Here is a 12527-nt window from a genome sequence, read left to right on the forward strand (position 1 = left end):
AGCATGGGAGCTGTTACCCCTGTTAGTATGGAGCAGCATTCTCTATGGGGCTGCGGTGCTGCTCTGGGATTATTCAGACAGCCTCATATGAACTGAATGGAGCAGCTGTGGGGGCCTCCGACCTGCGGCGACATCTAACAGGGATTGGAGACCCCCGATATGCCGATCAGTTCCCAGTGCTCAGCCAGTTATCACCTGTGGATAGTTGATAAGTTGTTTAAACCGGACGACCCCTTTAACACTGATCCAGGCGGTTTAATCCCTCATATATAGATTTTAAATCTTCCATACAGTTCCTGAGATATGGGCATTTTTATTCAATACCATTTTTTGGGGGGTCTTAATAAGGGGGTGGTGGGTGCAGGGTAATTATACAGAGCAGCCTAAAAGTGCGACCCCAGAGAGTCCGGTGAGCCACAAGGGTATCAAGACCATAAAAAATAGCACTAAAGAAAAAGGCCTATATCTCTGGAGCCATAAGGAAGATTAAAAAACAAGTCTTCTTCCAGTTCCATTATCACGTCCTTAGAAGGTTGAAGGCCATGCGTCTGTTAAGAAGTACGTCCGGGGTATGTGGGCAGTTCTTGAGACAAGCTTGGTCAGATAGTTACCCTCTGCTGGCTGTACTTGACATATATCTATTAAAGGGGTTTTCCAGTGAACAATTTATCAATAGATCTTGGAATAATAATAATTTCCACAATGGGATGTGATATAATAAAATGTTCCTGTGCTGAGATAATCTTATAAATGTGCCCCTGCTATGTGCTGTGTAATGGCCGTGTCTGACCGTGCTGGAAAATGGTCTGATCATACCACAGCTCCTGGGCAGGGGAGGAAGCAAAAGAGTATACAGACATTACAGCAGGGGATCACAGCTGCTGGCAGTGGTGTAACTAGAGTTCGATTGGTTCCGATTTGTACCTGGGCCCCTTTCCCACCGCATGTTGGTCATATGTATGGGCCCTTGTAGTGTTCTAAATCTTATAAGGACATACAAGTTGCACCTCCTCCCCCATTATGTAGTAATGTCCCCCATCTTGGGCTCCTTCCTTGTATATATGTCACTTATCCTGGCCCCATCCTGATATATACATGGCCGAAAGTAATGGCACCTTTGTAATTGTTACAGAAAAGGTAGTATTTCTCCCAGAAAATTATTGCAATTACACATGTTTTGTTATACACATGTTTATTTCCTTTTGTGTGAATTTGAACAACACAAAAAAAGCAGAGGAAAAAAGGCAAATTTGACATAATTTCACACAAAACCGCAAAAATAGCCGGACAAAATTGTTCGCACCCTCAACTTTATATTTTGTTGCACACCCTTTGGAATAAATAACTGCAATCAATCGCTTCCTATAACCATTAACAAGCTTATTACACCTCTCAACTGGAATTTTTGACCACTCTTCTTTTGCAAAACTGCTCCAGGTCTCTCATATTTGAAGGGTGCCTGCTCCCAACAGCAATTTTAAGATCTCTTCACAGGTGTTCAATGGGATATAGATCCGGACTCATTGCTGCCGCTTCAGAAATCTCCAGCTCTTTGTTTCCATCTATTTCTGGATGCTTCCTGAATCATGTTTGGGGTCATTGTCCTGTTGGAAAACCCATGACCTAGGATGCAAACCAGCTATCTGACACTGGGCACTACACTGCGACCCAAAATCCTTTGGTAATCTTCAGATTTCATGATGCCTTGCACAGAGTCAAGGCACTCAGTGCCAGAGGCAGCAAAACAACCATAAAAGATCTTTGAACTTCCATCATATTTGACTGTAGGTACCATGCTGTTTTGTTTGTAGGTCTCATTCCGTTTTCGGAAAACAGAATGATGTGCTTTACCAAAAAAGCTCTATCCTGGTCTCATCTGTCCACAAGACACTGTCACAGAAGAATTTTAGCGTAATCGCGTACATTTTGGCAAATTGCAGTATAGCTTTTTTATGTCTGTTTCAGCAGTGGGGTCCTCCTAGGTCTCCTGCCATACCATTTAATTTCATTCAAATGTCGACGGATATTTTGTGCTAACACTGATAGACTCTGAGTCTGCAGGACAGCTAGAATTTCTTTGGAACTCGATTGGGGCTGCTTATCCACCCTCCGGACTATCCTGCGTTGCAACCTTTCATCAATTTTTCTCTGCCATCCACATCTAGGGAGACTAGCTTCAGTGCCATGGGTTGTAAATTGCGCACCGTGGACAAAGAAACATCAAGCTCTCCAGAGATGGACATGTAACCTTGAGATTGTTGATATTTCCCGACAATTTTGGTTCTCAAGTCCTCAGACACTTCTCTTCTCCATGCTTAGTGGGGCACACACAGACACACAATGCAAAGATTGAGGCTACCTCTGCCCTTTTTATATGTGATTTTCAAACCTGTTACTTGCCACAGGTGAGTTTGAATAAGCATCACATGCTGTTGTTTACCCACATCTTTGGAAAGATGCCAACTATTTTGTATGGCCAATTTTTGTGTTTTTGTGTAAAATTATGTCCAATTTACCTTTTTTTCTGTTGTTGTTTCAATACACCCACAGGAAATAAACGTGTAATTGCAATAATTTTCTGGGAGAAATACTTCATTTTCTGGAACAATTTCAAGGGTGCCAACACTTTCAGCCATGACTGTATATGTCCTCCATCCTCGTATATATGTCCCTTATCGTGGAATATATATTCCCCTTCCTGGTATATATGTTCCGTTTCCTAGGCCCCACCCTGGTATATACTGTATATATCCTCCATCCTGATCCCTTATCCTGGGCCCCATCCTGATATACTGTATGTCTCTCATCCTGGTATATATGTCCCTCATACTGGCCCCATCATGGTATATATATTCCCCCATCCTGGTATATGTCCCTTATCCTGGGCCCCATCCTGGTATATATATCCTCCATCCTGGTATATATGTACCTCACACTGGCCCCATCCTGGTATATATATTCCACCAACCTGGTATATATGTCCCTTATCCTGGGCCCCATCCTGGTATATATATCCTCCATCCTGGTATATATGTCCCTCATACTGGCCCCATCCTGGTATATATATTCCCCCCATCCTGGTATATGTCCCTTATCCTGGGCCCCATTCTGATATATATGTCCCCCATCCTGGTATATATGTCTCTTATCCTGGGCCTCATCCTGGTGTATATATCCCCCATCCTGGTATATATGTTCCACATCCTGGTATATGTGTTCCATATCCTGGTATACTGGTATGTGTCCCCCATTCTGTCACTGTTCTTTAATGCATAGAAAAAAAATACATGATTCTACTCACCTTGCCTTTGCTTCCCCGCCGTGCGTCGTCCTCTTCTGAATCTGACAGTTGACTTCAGCGTGCAAGCGACGGGAGCGCATGACGTAATGCCATGCTCCATCAGTCACGTGCACACCGACGTCAGCTGCTGGCCTCTGATTGGCCAGCAGCGTATATTGCAGCTCACAAACCCGGCAGCTCTCTGTGCCACAATACACTTCAGCAGGATGTGTGTCTGAGGATGCACATCCAGTTGTAGTTTGCACTGGCATTGGTGGGCCCCTTATCCGACCTCTGCAACTGCGATCGTTACACCCCTGGCTGCTGGTTTCTGCAAGGAAAAACATTTCCCTACCTGATTAAAAACTTGTTTTAACTTATAGAAAGAATCAGATGTGATCCCCTGCTGTCCTGTCTGTATACTCTTTTGCTTCCTCATCTGCCCAGGAGATGTGGTATGATCAGACCATGTTCCTGCATGGTCAGACACAGCCAGGGGTCTTTAACCTCTATTTAAAGATTTCCCCGCAGATATGACACTACTCCTTCACTTAGACACGTGGAAACGCGCTTAGGGGCTGTTGCCACCCCAGAGGAAATTACTTTTTTGATTTGGGTGCTTATACATTTATGGATTTTGTCAGTGGTTAGCACTGTTGCTTTGCAGCGCTGGGGTCCTGGGTTCACATCTCACCAAGGACAACATCTGCAAGAAGTTTGTATGCTCTCCCCGTGTTTGCGTGGGTTTCCTCTGGGTTCTCCAGTTTCCTCCCACACTCCAAAGTCATACTGATAGGGAATGTAGATTGTGAGTCCTAAAGGGAAAACTGATGATGGAAAAGTAATGGTGAAATTAATGGCAATAGACATCATGTTTTTTTTTTTTGCTTCACAAATCTGCACCAAAACCTGATCTCTGGCAGGAAAGAAGCTGCATCAAAAACGCAGGTTTTGCTGCGTTTTTTGGTGTGTTTTTTTATGCTTTTTTTTGCAGAATTGTGTCTCTTATTCATGCTTTGTCTCTTTTATGCATGTACATAAAGTTCAGTTTAAAAACAAAAATCTCATTCTGGTTTTGGCATAACAGTTGGGGAGGTGAATTGTTCAGGAATAGTTTAAGTAACAAACTCAATGCACTCCCAGTGTGTATGACACTATTTACTTTCACACTATGGTGTCTGCCATTCAGTTGCACAGCCATTGTTCAATTTAACACCTCCCTGGGCCACAGGTATTATTCAATCTCACAGGTAGCTCAGCCAATGTTTACACCGTGCACATCACTAATTTAATTAAACACTCCTGATACAAAAAAGCATCTCAGTGATCAAGACAAGATGGTAAAATCACAAAAATAAATGTGTTTCACATACTGTTGTACTTGCTTATTTTCACTAAAAACGCAGAAAAACCTGATAGCTATGTTCACACAATGTTTTTTTCAGCGTTTTTCACTACCCATTACTTCCTATGGGTGAAAAAACCCTGAAAGAAGTGACTTGCTGTATTTTCCAAAAAAGGCTGCAAGGCACAAAATATGCTATAACAAAAAAACATGATGTGTGAACACAGGGCCGGCGTCAGCACCCGGGCAAGTGCCGGGGCCCTGAGCAGGCAGAGGGGCCCACTGGCGGTCGCGCACCCCGCTGGGCTATGGGCGGAGGAGAGTGGTGTCAGCGCCCGCCCTTCCCCCCGCTTGCTCAGGGCCCCGGCAGCCGGATACTTACCTCTCCCCGTGCCTCCGCAGATGTGCTGTCTTCCTGGTGCGCGCTCCCTGTGACGTCTCAGGTCAGAGGGTGCGGTGACGTCTTTACACCGCGCCCTCCCCTGAGCCGTCACAGGGAGCTCTGAGCGGGAAGACGCCGACAACGCTGGAGTCCGGACCCGAGCAGCGGGCAGCAGGTAGGTGAGGAGGAGGGAGGTGAGTATTTGATTTTTTTTTTTTAATGTATGGAGGCATGGGGCATTATAAAGAGGGGGGGGGGTGACATCCTGCATGGGGCATTATAAAGAGGGGGGGGGTGGCATCCTGCATGGGGCAGTATAAAGAGAAGGGGGGGTGGCATCCTGCATGGGGCATTATAAAGAGAAGGGGGGGTGGCATCCTGCATGGGGCAGTATAAAGAGAAGGGGGGTGGCATACTGCATGGGGCATTATAAAGAGAGGGGGGGGTGGCATCCTGCATGGGGCATTATAAAGAGGGGGGGGGTGGCATCTTGCATGGGGCATTATAAAGAGAGGGGGGGTGGAATCCTGCATGGGGCATTATAAAGAGAGGGGGGGTGGCATCCTGCATGGGGCATTATAAAGAGGGGGGGTGGCATCCTGCATGGGGCATTATAAAGAGGGGGGGTGGCATCCTGCATGGGGCATTATAAAGAGGGGGGGGTGGCATCCTGCATGGGGCATTATAAAGAGGGGGGGTGACATCCTGCATGGGGCATTATAAAGATAGGGGGTGACATCCTGCATGGGGCATTATAGAGAGAGGGGGTGACAGCCTGCATGGGGCATTATAAGGGGGGGGACAGCCTGCATAGTGCATTATGTGGGGGGAACAGCCTGCATGGATCATTATAAGGGGGGGGGCAGCCTGTATGGGGCATTATGTGGGGGGTAACAGCCTGCATGGAGCATTAAAAGGGGGGGACAGCCTGTATGGGGCATTATGTGGGGGGTAACAGCCTGCATGGAGCATTATAAGGGGGGGGACAGCCTGTATGGGGCATTATGTGGGGGGTAACAGCCTACATGCAGCATTATATGGGGGCCAGTATCCTGTATGGAGCGTTATATGGGGGCCAGTATCCTGTATGGAGTTTTATAAGGGGACCAGTATCCTGTATGGAGCGTTATATGGGGGCCAGTATCCTGTATGGGGCTTTATAAGGGGACCAGTATCCTGTATGGAGCGTTATATGGGGGCCAGTATTCTGTATGCAGCCTTATATGGGGGCCAGTATTCCGTATGGAGCCTTATATGGAGGCCAGTATTCCATATGGAGCCTTATATGGAGGCCAGTATTCCGTATGGAGCCTTATATGGGGGCCAGTATTCCGTATGCAGCCTTATATGGGGGCCAGTATTCCGTATGGAGCCTTATATTGGGGCCAGTATTCCGTATGGGGCCTGATATGGGGGCCAGTATTCCGTATGGGGCCTTATATGGGGGGCCAGTATTCTGTATGGAGCCTTATATGGGGGCCAGTTTTCCGTATGGAGCCTTATATGGGGGCCAGTATTCCGTATGGAGCCTTATATGGGGGCCAGTATTCCGTATGGAGCCTTATATGGGGGCCAGTATTCCGTATGGAGCCTTATATGGGGGTCAGTATTCCGTATGGAGCCTTATATGGGGGCCAGTATTCCATATGGGGCCTTATATGGGGGCCAGTATTCCTTATGGAGCCTTATATGGGGGCCAGTATTCTGTATGGAGCGTTATATGGGGACCAGTATCCTGTATGGAGCATTTTATGGGGGCCAGTATACTGTACTGTGTGGAGCGATTCGCCGGTTTCTGAGCTTTTGTGGAATTTACAATAGATATCACTCATGTAATGTAAGAAGTGAAATCTTCGGCATTGTACTATATATATATATTTCTCCGCCGTATCTGTGCATCATGAATCGTGGTATGTGTTAAAGGGGCCACTGAGACTCTTTCGCCCGGGGCCCAGAAAAACTTGGAGCCGGCCCTGTTTGAACAGAAAATTAATTTTTTTTCATAGACTTTATTGGTACTGAAAAAGGCAGCTGAAAATTTGCATAAAAATCTGCAGCAAAAACGCTGAAAAAAACCATGATGTGTGAACATAGCCTATAAGTGAGTAAAATAAATAATTCTTAAGCTTGCTATATTTATGGTCTGGAATATTCTTATTCTTTGTATTGCATATATCATTTTCTTATAGCACTTTTTGTCATGCATTATAGTCTGATGCTCTCTTGTGGCCATTTATAGATATTACATTCTTATATTCAACAATAGAAAATTGGAAGAGAAACACAACACCCATGTTCCTTAAAATAAATCTTCTTTATTAAATATTCATAATGTAGGATATAAAAACGATCCTCTGCATGATGAACTCACTGACGTATTTTTCAGTTGTTTCACACTTTTTTGTTAAGTATATAATTCCACATGTGTTAATTCATAGTTTTGATGCCTTCAGTGTGAATGTACAATTTTCATAGCCATGAAAACACAGAAAAATCTTTAAATGAGGTGTTTCCAAACTTTTGGTCTGTACTGTACATCATCCCTAATGTATCCTATATGATGTGTATACATCAGCCCCAGTGTATCCTATGTGATGTACCTACTGTACATCAGCACCTGTATATCCTATATGATGTATATACAGTACAGACCAAAAGTTTGGACACACCTTCTCATTTAAAGATTTTTCTGTATTTTCAGGACTATGAAAATTGTACATTCACACTGAAGGCATCAAAACTATGAATTAACACATGTGGAATTATATACTTAACAAAAAAGTGTGAAACAACTGAAAATATGTCTTATATTCTAGGTTCTTCAAAGTAGCCACCTTTTGCTTTGATGACTGCTTTACACACTCTTGGCATTCTCTTGATGAGCTTCAAGATGTAGTCACCGGAAATGGTCTTCCAACAATCTTGAAGGAGTTCCCAGAGATGCTTAGCACTTGTTGGCCCTTTTGCCTTCACTCTGCGGTCCAGCTCACCCCAAACCATCTCGATTGGGTTCAGGTCTGGTGACTATGGAGGCCAGGTCATTTGGCATAGCACCCCATTACTCTCCTTCCTGGTCAAATAGCCCTTACACAGCCTGGAGGTGTGTTTGGGGTCATTGTCCTGTTGAAAAATAAATGATGGTCCAACTAAACGCAAACCGGATGGAATATCATGCCGCTCCAAGATGCTGTGGTAGCCATGCTGGTTCAGTATGCCTTCAATTTTGAATAAATCCCCAACAGTGTCACCAGCAAAGCACCCCCACACCATCACACCTCCTCCTCCATGCTTCACGGTGGGAACCAGGCATGTAGAGTCCATCCATTCACCTTTTCTGCGTCGCACAAAGACACGGTGGTTGGAACCAAAGATCTCAAATTTGGACTCATCAGACCAAAGCACAGATTTCCACTGGTCTAATGTCCATTCCTTGTGTTCTTTAGCCCAAACAAGTCTCTTCTGCTTGTTGCTTGTCCTTAGCAGTGGTTTCCTAGCAGCTATTTTACCATGAAGGCCTGCTGCACAAAGTCTCCTCTTAACAGTTGTTGAAGAGATGTGTCTGCTGCTAGAACTCTGTGTGGCATTGACCTGGTCTCTAATCTGAGCTGCTGATAACCTGCGATTTCTGAGGCTGATGACTCGGATAAACTTATCCTCAGAAGCAGAGGTGACTCTTGGTCTTCCTTTCCTGGGGCGGTCCTCATGTGAGCCAGTTTCTTTGTAGCGCTTGATGGTTTTTGCAACTGCACTTGGGGACACTTTCAAAGTTTGCCCAATTTTTTGGACTGACTGACCTTCATTTCTTAAAGTAATGATGGCCACTCGTTTTTCTTTACTTAGCTGCTTTTTTCTTGCCATAATACAAATTCTAACAGTCTATTCAGTAGGACTATCAGCTGTGTATCCACCTGACTTCTGCACAACACAACTGATGGTCCCATCCCCATTTATAAGGCAAGAAAGTCCACTTATTAAACCTGACAGGGCACACCTGTGAAGTGAAAACCATTTCCGGTGACTACCTCTTGAAGCTCATCAAGAGAATGCCAAGAGTGTGCAAAGCAGTCATCAAAGCAAAAGGTGGCTACTTTGAAGAACCTAGACTATAAGACATATTTTCAGTTGTTTCACACTTTTTTGTTAAGTATATAATTCCACATGTGTTAATTCATAGTTTTGATGCCTTCAGTGTGAATGTACAATTTTCATAGTCATGAAAATACAGAAAAATCTTTGAATGAGAAGGTGTGTCCAAACTTTTGGTCTGTACTGTATATACATCATATAGGATATACTGGTGCTGATGTACAGTATATACATAATATAGGATACACTAGGGCTGATGTAGAGTATATACATCATATACAGTAGGATACACTAGGGCTGATGTAGAGTATATACATCATATACAGTAGGATACACTAGGGCTGATGTACATACATTACATGGCCTCAGCTTGCTAACTCACCCATAGCCTGGAGATGAATCAGTGTAGCATGCAGCCCTCCCAGAGCTTGAAGATGAGCCTGCAGGAAAGTAAGGAGCCGGCGCGCAGAGAGTGGTAGCCCCTCCCACCAAGAACATCCTGATAACACTATCTGGCACTAGGCCTGGCAAAGAGTACGCCACTGCGGTGTACTGAACGCTGTGCGTGTGAGTCATGCATGGGCGCGCATGGGCGGGTACACACGACATGGACATGAAAAAATATTAAAAGGCCAGCAGCTGCAAAACCACGGCCGATGGCCCACAATGTAGTTGAGGGCTGCAGCGCAGTGAGCATGTGCCTGTTGGGGCAGATGGCCTGTGCGGGCTTGTAGTAGTGGCATGGTTCTAGAGGTCAATATATCTTTGAACATAAGTATGAGATATACAACCAATACCATTTTAATGGCAACTCTCGTATAAAGATGACTAGCCCAGGGGATGGGGATGACTTGGTACCCGGGCCTTTGCCTGGCCTTGGGGATGTCGTGGTGCTCGGCTCCCGGGCCCGTACCCTGAGGTCAGCTTTAAAAGGGGATGGTTTGTTAATTTTATGAAAGTTCGTGACGCCACCTGTGGTTCCTGGTGAGAATCACCAGTGCTGCGGCAGTCCACTGAGGCCGGTGATAAGGCAGCTCGATGGTATAGCTCCCCACAGGTGGAGCTAGGCCTCAGGGCAGCGTACGGAGAGGGGGATGCAGGACAGGTGAGACCCAGCCGGGTCAGAGCAAGAACGGGGACGGACACGGTAGTCACTCCAGTACCTTTTACTGATGGAAATTCAGGCACATCCCGGAGCATTGTAGGGTGAAGGGTGCATATCAGGATCCTCCCCAATGAGCGGGTGTAGGGCCTCCTGTTTCTTGCCTCTGCGTAGTAAGTTTCTGACCTGCCTGAAGCTAGGCCTAACTTTATCTCTGTCCTGCACCGGCTGACGTTGTGGTAGGGCCTTCTTTTGGAGTCCACGCTCCCAGCTTACGGGGCCTATGTGTCTCCTGGCTCTGTTACGTATCAGCTCTCTGGTGAACCTGGGACCTGTAGTTCTCCAGGGATTCCGGTTATGCCTTACTGGGTCGTAGAGATCACGGTAAGCTCGGACCCTGTGTCCGGTATATGTTTCGGGGTGAGCTGGGTAAGCTCCTCTGCCCCCACCTCTACTCACTTTCCACTCGCCTTCGGCCACGCTAGGGCCCTCACTAGGCTACTCACACTAACGGCAGCTTGCCGCGCTTCACCCATCTTATGGCGCCGGCACACCTTAAGCTCTAACTGAGCTCCCTGAATCTAGCTAGCAGGAGCCTCGTGCTCCACTGCTGACTGACCTGTTTCTGTGTCTCACCCTGCAGGAACTCTCCACAGGAACTCAACTGCCTAGCTCCACCTTCCTTATTTATATCCCTAATGGGCGTAGGTGGAAGGTGGAGATGTGTGATTGTTTATGGGGGCCTCTTGTGGAGGAATCCGGTAATACACCCTTCTAGGATCTGTGGTACCAAGCGCAGCTGGGCGCCACATTTATATATATATATATATATATAAATATATATATATATATATATAGACGGTGTCGGACTGGGGTGTCTGGGGCCCACAGGAGGAATTGATCCTCAGGGCCCACCCTACAGGTATATGTAAATACCTGATAGCCGATATCCCCGTTATAGTGGAGTGTCTGCTGTAAATCACAGGGGCTCCTGCACATCTACTGTGCACATGCTATAACTAGGATGTATAATTACGGTAGTTTGCAGTAAAGGGGTTCTTTGGTTAAAACAAGTTATCACCGATCCAAGGGCTCCACAGGATAGGTGATAACTGACTGATCGTTTGGGTCCGAACATTGGAAACCGCACCGATCAGAAGAATGGGGAAGTTTTATCCCTGTCAGGATACTTATCCCCATTTTAAAATGCAGCGGCAGGTGGGACGTCTGACTGCAGCTCCCTTCATTCTCTTTGGGGTTTCCAGAAAAAAAACAAGAACAGCCACTGAGGGAATGAATGGATCAGTGGTCAAGTCGCACATGAGCTCCAGTCTAATGGGGATAAAAGCTCCACATTCCCAGCATTCAGACCCCCACTAATCAATAACTTATCACTTATCCTGTGGAGAGGTGATTACTTGTTTTCATCGGAGAACCCCTGTAAGTGCATCTTGTTCCAAGTATTTAATTAATCACTAATGGAAATAAAGAATCTTCTCCTAATTAATATCAGAGAGAACAAATGACTGCCATACACAACACAATCCACTGTACCAACACAAATAGTACCACATACAAGGGAGAAATACTGCCACACCATGACTGGACTACATATTACCACCACATAGTGACCGAATAATACTACATATGACGCGCCCCCTGGGCCTGTGTTGTGCAGAGAATACCCGGAGCCGGATCGCTGGGGGTTGTAGTCTCCGTGGCGCTGACCCGGTCCGTGCCCAGGGTGGTCAAACCAGTGGCAGTCTTAGGTAATAACAATGTCCGACTACGCCACCCGTGGATTGCGGTTAGTGGGGACCGCCGCTGCGCTGCAGACCGCTGAGGCTGATGTTGTATGCGCAGCCAAGTATGGGAAAACTCCCCACGGGAGAAGTATTGCCTCAGGGCAGCTAGTGTGGATGATGGGAGTGATGGTGCGAGCGTCCCAGTACTGATGGTGCTGGTGCGGCGATGAAACACAGAGACGTGTGGTGCAGTTCAGGGTCTTTACTGATGGTATAACGCAGACCCTCCCGGGAGTACTGGTTAGCAGTAGGGACCTGGTCAGTCTGTAAGCAAGTAGGATCTCCCCTGGCCAGGTGGAGTTGTAGGCCTCCCTGACTATCTGCACTCTTTCCTGGCTACCTTGCTCTATGCGGGTAGAAGTAGCCCACGTCCCTGAGTATACCGTGTGGTGCTCACCCGTATGGCCTTTGACTTGGGGCCTTCCGTTAGCCTCCGCTTCACGATGGCGGTGCTGGTCCCTTGCTTGTGACTGTGCCTCCGGGCTTCTATGGCCAGAGGACATGGAATCCCCCTGCCGGTTGGATTC

The sequence above is a fragment of the Phyllobates terribilis genome, unplaced genomic scaffold (assembly GCF_046119375.1).
Source record: "Phyllobates terribilis strain yellow unplaced genomic scaffold, ASM4611937v1 Scaffold_5__5_contigs__length_657084704, whole genome shotgun sequence".
Taxonomy (NCBI): Eukaryota; Metazoa; Chordata; class Amphibia; order Anura; family Dendrobatidae; genus Phyllobates; species Phyllobates terribilis.